Consider the following 12,584-nt stretch of genomic DNA (forward strand, 5'->3'; position numbering starts at 1 on the left):
TGATCAGGGCTGCATTAATGGTTTTAGAGTACACTCTCATTGGGGAAATTGGTAACATGCAATGCATCAAAGATCTAATAAGTTCTAACTTACAAATTTAAAATAAATGCAAATATTTTGACAATTTATACATGGTGTTTGACTTCAATAATATATTGACCACTTTTGATAGTGACAGGTTCCTTTGTCAGGACTCGTTGAAGATGATGCAACATCTCTTTTGTTTGAGGAAATCTTGATCCCGGATATGCATCCTAATTATGCCATACCAATGCACTTTCTTTAGTTTCAATAGAACAACCAGTTGATTCTATATATAGTTTCATCACAGGTTTTTCCATTTACATCCATACAAAACTGTACTCTAACCATAAATTTCCCATTCAACATCTTAAGACCACCTGAAAATACACACATTTGTCATGACACGTAGAACAGGTAAGACTGATGTCTATGGAACTTGAAAGGTCAAAAAACTGAAGTTAAGAAAGACAAACATTTTGCCTGGTGTGATAGGTTCTCTACAATGTTGGTGGTAAGTTGTTCAATTGGTGTGTTTTCCAATAGGTATAGTTGATCTCATCTTCTTCTTCATATAAATCTATTTTTATTAAGTTCATTAATCAAATCCATATCCCTAAGAATAATGATATATGAAAGAAACAAATAAATCAATTCCCAATAAAGCTGTAACGGGTCTGTAGGTGAGCTTTTCAGACACCAACAGACACACACACGACACAAATACACACATCACACTAATAAAAAAAATACTAACACACACAAATTGACAATAATAATTCAAAAAAGAAAAAAGAATAGTTTTCACAATCACTAAACTTTACCCTTTTTGTTTTATTTTTGTTGCAACCAAACGAAGCCTGTGCATGTAAATGTTACAAAATGCAAAGAGCAAAAGATCTAGAATTTGAAAACTAGGATATTAAAAGACAAGAAAAATTGAAGCCAATGAACATAGATCCATACCACTATCATTGGTTCATTGTTAGATTTCTGGTTAAAATCGCCAATCTACAACTAAAATATGGAATCTGAAAAAGCAAATTCTCAAATAGATAAGAGAATTGAGTTATAAAAATGAAAACATTAAGGGAAATAAATCAAACATAAATATAAAGGGGAGAGAGAGAGAGAGAGAGAGAGAGAGAGAAAGAAAGAAAGAAAGAAAGAGTATATGGAAAGTGGTTTTCGATTGCACTGTGTGATTTCGGTGATGACCCCATGGCGGTGGGTGATTGAAGGCGACACCACCACCATCAGATTACAAAGGCCGTTGCATAAGTTTTAGTCATAGATGGGAGAAGATTGAGGAAACTGAAGGGTTTATGCAACCCTAGATGCTTTGGATCTATGTTTTCTTTAATATACATCCAACCTTTAATTTCCAAAGCATCATCCTAACTAGCATACAATAGAGTATCTTTACTACAAAGTTCTAGTTAGATGACATACCTTTTGTTATAGTTGGAAACCTTGTTGTATTTGGCCTTTAAGAACTTAGCACCAATAGTATGAATGCCTCAAATGGAATCACAAGACCCTAGGACAAAGGAATCTTTTGAGATAGAATTTCTAGTGCATAAAATCGGCTTATGGACTCCAAGATCACTAGTGCACTTTTTTGGATGCTAAGGGGTTTCTTATATAGTGTGGCAAGATTAGGGCTACACCATGTAAGCCTTAATAGCCATGAACTTCCATATTCATTAGGATCCATGGGTTTAAACCTCCATGGATCATCGATGGGTTGTCACATGGGTTTAGCCCAACCTAAGGAATCATTGATCATTGGCCCACACCATAAGAATTAATGATTTACCAATCAACCCCTTATATTTAATTAGTCTATTTTGATCACAAAATTAATTCCAAATTAATTCTTGATCAATACTAATTAAATAATATGATTTCATATTAATATATTAGAACTTATAATATATTAATAAATCATAAACAACCTCTTCTCAAAAGTCCATCCTATCAAATTGTCCAGGTGATATGCAACCCAAATGGACCATGCTACTCTCGGGTCAAGTACATACCAATAATAGTTATGGGCTTAGACACCTAATCCAACAGTCACCCACTTGGATAAGTCTAATAACTATCATTTCAATCATGACTCCAACCCGACTAGCAATCGTAGCTCTTAAAAGCTGTTGTCGAACTCTGACCTAGTCAATGACACGTCCATTAGATAAAGGATCATATATTCCTCCATTCTAGATATCATATGGACCGATACATGGATTATAATCATTCTCTCTATCCATATGTTGTTTCCTGATGTCCGATTAATGACGATCGACTAATTGAACCAATCAAATCAGTCCAGGCTTCGCCAACCACTTAGGCGTGTCATCGCTAAATTATTGAGGGGCCCACATATATCGCTTTTATCCCTCCAATGGTAAAAGGAATGGATAAACTTCGACTCATATTCTTGCTCTATCTACTCATCGAATCATACACAATTATATGTTTTATAACACTAAGTTACTGGTGCGTTTTCATATCATCAATGTGCAACCGACTTGCAAACTGCAACTCATATCTCTTAGTTTCAAGAATATAATATATTATCATCTCAACAATCACTCGTGATACAATCCATGAAGTGATTCAGATGAGCGCGAGTTGAATCCAATACACGAATCTTATTCCAGGAGTACTCATGAACACTACAACTATGTATAAAACACCTAGACAAAGTACATACCCATTCATGACAGTCTTGCCTCATTACCCACTTCCAAAGTATGATCAACTGTGGATGGTTTGAATAACCTAGTTATTCGGGAAGTCAAAACATGCAAAGTGAAACACAAGAATAATACTAATCCTATATAGCCCCAAAAATTTTGAGTCATATTGATTACTCATTATTTATTGTATAATGTTTCAAATAATCAACTTAATACTTGAATTAAAACAATAGTTATGCCATGCTCCAAGCATGCACACTATGTTTTTCTAAACAACAGTTATCCCACGCTTCAAGCATGCACACTATGTTTGTCTATGGTCCTTACTTTGTGATATAGATCAATTGAAAAACATTTCAATGATGCTCATTTCTCTATTCCAAATCCTTATTGCAAGTGTAAGAATTTTGAATTCTTGTCACTACAAGAATATGTTAGATTCTAACCTTATATGCAATGATCGTCTTGTAATGACTATCCAAAAAAGTCACAGACACTTGGCAATATACATTACAAAGTATTCCAATGGAGATGAATTCCATGGAAACGAAGTTTCAAATTCAAAGTACATTCCTTTGTACATCCTTCTTGTATTAAGTTTCCTAATCTTACACATCTATTCTTCAACTCCTAATATGGAAACATTCCATATTTTCCATACGACAACTCATTATTAATAGACTCCTGTCTATTTATAATAATGTCAATATGGTCATCCATTACTATGCTTCCAACCGTCCTTAAGTGACCAATCCTTGATAAACCTTAGATTGTCCTTAACAGTTGCTTAATCACTTTAGTCATAACCGGTTCTAGTCATTTTTCCCCTCTTGATGCTCTAGGAATTTGGAAAATTTAGAATACGAGAATATTATAGCATATGCAATCAATCCTATACCCGAAACATATGGGACACGATTCATAATGTCTAACATAAAGACATGATACCTGACTAGTATTTTGCTACAATATTTCTATATACCATGTTCTCATAATTCTGATTATGAAGAGGAATGTCGTATATAATCAAATTTTGAGAACGTAATTAACATTTCCTTATATAGAATTTCCTTATGTTGAACCATTCCAACATAACGTTCATATATATATATATATATATATATATATATATATATATATATATATATATATATATGACTAAATTTGATTAAAAACTCAATCTAAGCTTTTAGAATTGAAATGAAGTATGAATCCTCTCCCTTAATTATAGCAAAACAACTCTTCAAATCCACAACTTTACGAATTGAAATTTTCCTTTTCTACAATTAACATTGCTAACTTGCAACATTCACCATAATTGATTAGGCTCCCACTAGCATAATAATTATTATCTTTACCAGCATAACACTTATGCTCCCACTAACTTTGACATGTACCCAGAAATCCATTGGACTTCTAGAAATCAATACTTATTCATTTTCATTACCAAAGTTTAGATTTCTGATATGAGATGCTTCGATAAGACTTTATCTAGGCTTCTCAAACTCATACACCTTTCCTTAGACAGCTCACATGTGTGTCTAAACAGTTTTAAAACTTACAACAATAAGTCTCAAATGTTTAGACCCTTTGCCATTTCTCACAATTCAAATTATGAAAATGGATGCCATAATAAACATTTCTTAAGATTATGCTACTCAAGGCTCAATCTTAGAGTATGACTCTAAGACTTGATTTGGAATGAAGTATGATTCACCTTTTTGATTTAACCATTCTATAGATTCACAATTCCTCTTCTTAGTCATAGAAATGCACTAAGATGACCTTAGAGGATCAATTGTGATATGGTTTACATAATCATTAAGATGATCAAAAACCACGATCCTAAAGTACTCTCCCATCTTTTCATATTGAAGAAACTTTTATATTTTTTCTAACTTTGATTCTTCTCATTCGTTCTGCCATACATTGAAACTTTTCCAATGTTTCAGAATTATACTTAAACTTGTAAGCATAACCATATTTACTAAACTTTAGTAAACCATGAAGAATAATCTTATCATTCTTTATGGTGGAACTTGACTAGTGCACAAGAATGTGTACTCGATCCCTTAGTCCTTCACTTGACTCACATATACATGTGATCAAGGAATTAGTCTTAATTTCCCAAAGGTGAAGGTTCTCATTCATCATGCACTACAAGTTGCATGATTCCAAGTTTCTATCTAACTAAAATTTGGGTGATGAGAATCTTTCCTTATTTGGCAAATTTCGACACAACCACAAATGAAAGAATCAAATTCATATTGCTAATATAGAAACATACAAATATCAATTTTTCACAAATGCCATTGCAAGGAAATATAATATAAAAATAAAATTTTTTATTTATTTATTTATAAAATGCGGAAAAACTTTTCCTTACAATGCAATTACAAATGAAAACTACGTTACTACATATTTCTAAGCAATCTATCATAAATCTTAAGTAGCAACTCAAAAATCTGAACATCGAACCATGAGATAGAAATCCATCTTCGCGACTAGATTCAGCATACTCTTCCTTTAAGCTTCCTTCCTTTTGCATGATCCTACAAAAAATTGAAACGTAACCTTGTCACATCATGTATTAAGAATCAACAATTAGGAACGTAATAGAGTTAGACAATAGACTTACCTGAAGCAGAGTCAAACTTTTTGACTCTACCTTCTCTCAGATCTTTCAGATAGTCAAGGCAGCTTCCCAACCAATGCCCTTTCTCTTGACAATAGAAACATATGGACTCTTAGGGAACAGTACACGGACAATCTCAGAATTAGCCTTTCCCTTTACCATTTGGTCAACCGGGTTGACTATGGTCGATCCCTTTCCATTGGGAAGAGAAAGTTTTTATGGACTTCCAATATTACGATTGTCAATATCCATAAAAGTTTGAGAAGTAGATCTTCCAATTAAATTTTCTTTTCCAGTGCGCCAAATCATTGTTGATCACTACTAGAAAAACATCCTTTTACGACGCACAATTAATGACACACACTAATAGAGGACGCATATTTGTGCGTGCCTTAAAAATTAATGTCAGTTTTCCAAAATTTGAAGGATAGAGGACGCGCATTTATGCTTGACCTAAAATTAATGTCCAATAAAAAAAATTTAAAACACGGAGGGCACCCATTTTTAAATGGGTATCGTGTTAAAGTGTCGCTTTATAATTTTTCAAACGCACGTTCTTAACTTATAACAAAATTGCACGTTCTTATGCTTGTAACAAAATCGTGACCAAAGCTAGGGCTTTTTTCAAGAACTTTCTGCCACTCATAATCTTATAGCTATCAAGACTCTCAAGTCCTCATGATGACTCCTCTATAATGTGATCGGCGACCTCCGCCCACCTTAACTCTTCAGCCGACAATCTTAGTCGCACCTCTCCTCGCCAGCGACTACGATGATTTGTGTTTATGTATGTGATTTGGATATTCCCCGAGACCTAAGAACTCCCATCCTTCACAACACACTAAAAAACTTGTCAATAATCCCAAAAAAACTATTTCAATCATTGTAAGTTTTCATTGCTATCTATTTTCTCTTCTCCCGTGTATTTTAGTTCTCTAGGGTTTTTCTCAAAGAATGAATTTCCACAATTGGTCAAATCGATGGTTCAGGTTTTGTATGGAGTTTGTGGGAAGCTTATTTATTTGTGTGTCCACTGTTTTCATTACCATATTACCGAGTAACGTAATTCAACTATGTATATTCTCAACTATATGAGTTGAACACAGAGGGCATTGGATTGTCACTCTCATATGGATTATCGCTCAATGGTTTGCTATTTTGGTCTTTATACATGAGTTTCTTCGTTGAAAACAGGATGGTTTCAGTTGAAAGGATAAATCAGTTCACTAACATACCATCAGAAGCATAATGGATGAAGAAAGATGGCCCACCTCCTCCAAGTTGCCATATGGCAGTTTGGAGCTCAGAGACTTGCTTGTAGGTAACCAATGTATTTTAACATCAAGATTGAACGTTTCCAATTCATATTTGTTAACTTGAACATGAATCTTTGATTGTGCACAAGTTAGCTATCTCCCAAACACGCCTAATGTGCTCAAGGGGATTACTTAGATTCAAGGGGGGCAAAATATCGGTGTTGTTGGTAGAACATGTGGTGGTAAATCAACCTTGATCCAAGTTCTGATTAGGCTCCATTTGGAGGAAGAATCATCATTGATGTTCATTGATTAATTGATGTGCAAGGGAGATTTGAAAGAATCAATGAAGTGAATGAACATCCAATATGGTTTTAAGTAGAAAAGAAACAATCATCACCTTAATGTGTATACAATAACCATTTTTGTAGAAGTATTTATCTAACTAATAGTAAATTGTGATGCAGATGGGTGGTAGAAACACAGTTATTTTGGATGATATTAGTTGCAGAATACCATTAGGGAGTGACACACCGAAAATTATATATGGAACAGTTGTCACTCACCCAAAAAAAATTTGGAGAAGAATGGAGTCCCTTAATACCTATTGTACAATTCTTAAACCTTCTCTCTTGAGTCTTGAGCACCACATATTACACTCTGTAATGGCTCTATTAACAGCTTTGCTATCTCTTATTTTGGATCCTTGGGAGGAATTTAGAAGTAGCAGCTATTTTGACACTTCAGGGCATATCATCAGGAGTTGCTTCCTCATGAGTTTTGGGGGATGCTTGCCTTTTTTATGGTAATATATTAATATGATATATTTCCTTTCTTCTTAAAGAAAAAAAATCTGGAACATCTGATCTATAACGATCTATTAATTGTGCAGGTATTAACAGAGTACATCCTTGTTTCAGTAACAAGTGCAATAACAATGAAAGAGTAACTGTCTCTGCTTCTAACTTAAACCCTTTAGGTAAATTTAAAGAAAGTTGAATTTAATGCTTTTCAATGGAAATATATTCCGAGCAAAATGTCAGGAAGGTGCCATGTGCCATGTAAAGATCAAAAGGCCAAGTTTTTAGAGGACATGATTGAGGTAAATGTCCAAACTTCTGGTGTAGTTGATCAACCTCTTCAGAAGGGTGGGTGCATGAATGAATAGGTGATTGTTTTCACTTGGGGAGCTTGGTTTAGATAAAGTTCATGATGATTGTGATGTTTTTCAAGAACTGAGAAGGAATCTAGTAAATGAATTGGAGAAATTGCTTCCACCACCAATCACTGTACCTGATAGAAGATTGGAACATCTGGTTGAAAGGGTGGTTGGTTCCAAAATTTATTCATGCATCTACCACAATTCTATGGATCCAGTATTAATCTATAAGGATCATTTTTGTGGTAGGGATAAGATCCCTACAAAAACCATTCAGGTGTGTTAGTTCAAATTGTAAATAGTTCATGCTAATCTTTTAATGGCGTAATCTCTTTGAAAATTCTTGTAGATTCTGTCTGACCACAAGAATGAAGTTTGGTTTGTTCAGTTCTCTAGAAATGGGGATTATTTAGCATCTTCATCAAGTGATTGTACAACAATTATATGGAAGGTAACTATTATGTCCTTAACAAAATCGATACTCTAGAGGTTCTATTCTTAGAATATTTTTTGAATTATACGTTACATATAAAAGCAGTGTAATCAAATGGGATAAGATATGAATGCATAAGTAGATTCTTTCTTCATGCACCAGAATTAGGAGACTGATTTTAAAATCCATAACACTTGTCTATTCCATTGTTCAGGGAAGTTAACCTTCTTAACTATGCACAACAGGGTAGTTGGGCACTTAGTCTCATAGTGGCTTGATTATCTCCAACTTCCATTTCAGTTAAGACATATATATATATATATATATATATACACACACACACACACACAAACACATGTCTTGAGGGAAATCAAACTATCATGACTTTCTTGAATCTTGACTTATATCTAGGGAAATCTAAATTTAATGATCAGTTTGGAGGTGGGTGCTTTTATTATATGCATAACTTATTAGTTATATATCCATGTAACATGTTTTCTTTACTTCTTACAAAGTTACAATCCATAGAAAAAGCATGATTTTTTTTCCAAATCATATTCTTGAACGTTTTGGTACAGATACAAGAAGATGGGAAGTTAATTTTGAAATATAGATTGTCCAGTCATCAAAACCTGTGACATCCCTAAAATCACGGCCAGAAAAGACCGATTTCATTTATGCTTTTTAAAATAATTTCAGAGTAAATCCTTTTGATTTAAAAGTGTTGCGGAATTTGTTCCCAAAACAAAACATGATAAAATAATATTTATCAAAGCATTTCATCAAGAGATGCATTTTCATTATATAATCAAAACTCGGGGTGTCATGTTCCGATACAGACCATAAAGCATAAACGATAACATTACAAGTCATTCAGCAAATATATACATATACAGACTTGTAAACAAAACAACTCGATGATTCATCCATCTTACGCCCTTGCGCCACTTCCTGTAATACAAATAAAACTGAGTGGGTTAGGCTTGGGAGCCTGCTGAGCATATAGGGTTTTCAACCCACAATAAATAACTTATATTTAATTTCACCAACCAATCACTATCCCAATTACCCATTCCCGTTATCCTCACTTTACATCCCTAAAACAACATCTATCTCAAGGGACCTAATCTAGGACTTTCATCGGGACAGACATCACTGCTAAGGGGTTTCCTCAACAATAAATATCCTAAAGGCAACCATGAGGGGGATAGAGTACACCGGTGAACACATCGTTCACAACACCTACAGGTTATGAACCTGCTAGCGTTCCACAAGACTATCTAGAAGGAGTCTGTGGTCGTTATCCATACTCCGCTGAATAACTTGGTCAACAACAACATCGAGGCCTCTCATCTGTTTATTACACACCAACTATCTACCCATGTTCTACCCAACATATTAGTAGATAAAAATATATATTTTTATACATAGTTTAAAACCTATATAGCATTTTCATTCAATATATATTCCACATAACAGTTGAGGCACACCCACATAACACGTATTTCATAGAAAACAAACCAGATCTATGAGATTGAAGAGAATGAATATACATTCACACAAAATTATACACATAACACGTATTTCGTATAAAATACTTCATAATTATGCGTTAGAAGAAAGTAACTACACACTCACCTAATCAAAAGATGATCGGACAACACTACGGCATGTAGAAGTAGTAATCCTCAGCAGATCTGGAAGATCTCTACAAAAATCGAACTTCTTGCGGACAGAGATTCGGGGCTCGAGAATATTACCGGGGCTTCGGAGTACTTTTGGCACGCAAAACGATGCAAAACAGGAGAGAGAAGATAGAAAAATAGCAAAGGAACTCGACAGCCTCACATCCTATTTATAGGAGGCTGGAGCCTCGGAGTACGCGGGGCGTAAGCCTCCGAATTCGTCACTGCATGCGTCATCCGAAGAACTCGAGTGCGAGGCGTGTCATGCTTCGCTGTATGCGGGGCGTACTTCGGATCAGATCGGTGACTCCCCTTCGGATAAGGCCAGTTTTAATAATTAAATTTAATTATTAATTATTTAATAAACTTCGAAAATTCATATCTTCTTCATACGAACTCCGTTTTCGACGTTCTTTATATCCATGCATAGGTGAGACTACGCTCTACAACTTTCGTTTAGACTCCGTCGGCTAATTTTGAATTTATTTTTATTATTTATTTTTAATAGGCCGGGACAGAAAATTTCGTTATAAATTCATAACTTCTTCGTTTGATGTCCGTTCTCGCCTAACTTTTTATCGCTTCGATACCAACAAAGAGATCTTCGATTCTTGTTTAGATTGCTTCTGCTAAAAACCGCTCGATCTCAAATCGAGTATTTCGGGCTGCATGCCGCTAAGTCGAAACTTCAATAAATCATAACTTCATCATACGAAGTCAGATTTTGGCGTTCTTTTTATGCACGCTGTCGATTTAACGAACTCTACGACTTTTGTATAGATCACTAAGGATAAATATCGCTCTAACGTAAATTTCACTTTTTACGTCATTCAGCGTTGCCGGTTCTGTCGCAAAACTTCGACAGGTCATAATTTGTTCGTTATAACTCGGATTTTGGCATTCTTTATATCTTCGGAAACCTCGTTTCAACTACTACAACATTATCCAAAGATATCAAGTTTATTTTACACTTAAATTTTGAAGCTTATTTTTATTCTTAATTAATCAAACCACATAATTAAGTAGTTAAGAACAAAACACATAATACTCAAATAATACACTTCTATTATTTCAAAACGGGTTACAAAGGTTAACCTAGACTATTATATCAACATTAATGACAGGCCCAGAAACACAGGCGTTACAAAACCCGACTTCTTTTGTAATCTAGAGCCCGATGACACAATGGTGTTGGCATGTGGGAACTCTGAAGTCCTTAGGCTTTAGGATGTGGAAACGACTACATGTAAGCACACATTTGGTGATAACAGCTTCCTTGTTAGCTTGTGTGCTTAGTTTTTAGACTTAAAGAGACTCATGTGTGGGAGTTCAGACCCTAAAAAAGGTATCTGCATGTGGGATTGTGAAGGCAATGAGATTAAATCATGGAGAGGAACACGAATGCCAAAGGTGTTAGATATTGGTGTTACTCCAAATGGTGAATATCTGATTACTATTTTTTTCAGATAAAGCTATTCGGATACTAAATGTGACTACAAATGCTGAAAGAGTTATCTCTGAAGAACACCCTATTTCATCTCTTTCGGTTTCTGGTGACAACAAGTATTTGATTGTTAATCTTAATAGCCAAGATATTCATATGTGGGATGTTGAAGGGTTATGGGAAAAGCCTTTGAGATATAAGGTCCATAGGCAACATAAATATATCATTCGTTCTTGCTTTGGTGGGGTCAATAGCACCTTTATTGCCTGTGAATTTAACTAACTATCCCTAACTTTCATCAATTCATTATCCTTAAGTTTATTCTCTGATAATTGTGAGAGCAGGTGTATATCTGGAATCGAAGTGGTTGTGATCTAATTGAGGTGCTTTCTGGTCATTCAATGACTGTAAACTGTGTGACTTGGAATCCTAGGAGACATCAAATTCTAGCATCAACTAGTGATCATCAAACCATTCGCATATGGGGACCAAATCCCTCAAAAAAGATGCATCTGAAGGGGCTAATATGAGATATGTAATCATAACTTGTAATTATTATCAAGTCAGAACATCTTTTTCCTTTTTGGATGTGTTGTTGACTTAGTTTGGTTCTTGTGCTCTTCTCACGTACTTAATTGATTTAGATGCAGTAGTTCGTGGAAGATCAGAAGGGTTGCGCCTATATTGAATCCACACTTCTTCATTATATTAGATGGATATGACAAACTCGAATCCAAAACATTCAACCTAAATTAAAATCTTCAGAATCAAATTATTAGTTAAGAATGTTGAATTAGATTATGCTTCAATAAATTTTAATGTCATCTTTTCAGGTTCCAGCTACAAGTAGCAAAGGAGCTGGACCTTCTATCTTAGAAGGGTAAAGTGGCTATGGTTCTACCATGCAAGACTCACCAAAATTCACATCTTGAGACTAACCTGCAGCTACCCAAAAGCATGGCCAGAAAGGGGGAAATATGCTCATTTTTTGTTTTTTATAATCATTAGATGGCGATAATGGAAGGTTTTTCCTAAAGTCTTTTGTTGTTTTGTTTTTTTAGTTCTTGGAATGTACAGCTGGAATTGGTTCGACTTATTGCTTCTTTCAAACCTCTTATAGCCATTACTAAGGTTACATACATAATCGGTATGATCATTAAGAGCCGTCTTCTTTCGCCACTGCCTTCTCGGGTTAGATTATAAAAAATGACCATCTTACCCTTCTATCTAGAAAATAACCATTTTC

The 12,584-nt window shown here is 34.7% G+C and overlaps 1 pseudogene; it reads left to right on the top strand.

Moving 5' to 3' along the window:
- Nucleotides 1-6,609: 6,609 nt before the first annotated feature.
- Nucleotides 6,610-11,868, top strand: LOC145046746 (WD repeat-containing protein WDS homolog; annotated as a pseudogene).
- The last annotated feature ends 716 nt before the right edge of the window (nucleotides 11,869-12,584 follow it).

Source organism: Lactuca saligna, chromosome 5, assembly GCF_052625555.1.
Source record: "Lactuca saligna cultivar CGN05327 chromosome 5, ASM5262555v1, whole genome shotgun sequence".
NCBI lineage: Eukaryota > Viridiplantae > Streptophyta > Magnoliopsida > Asterales > Asteraceae > Lactuca > Lactuca saligna.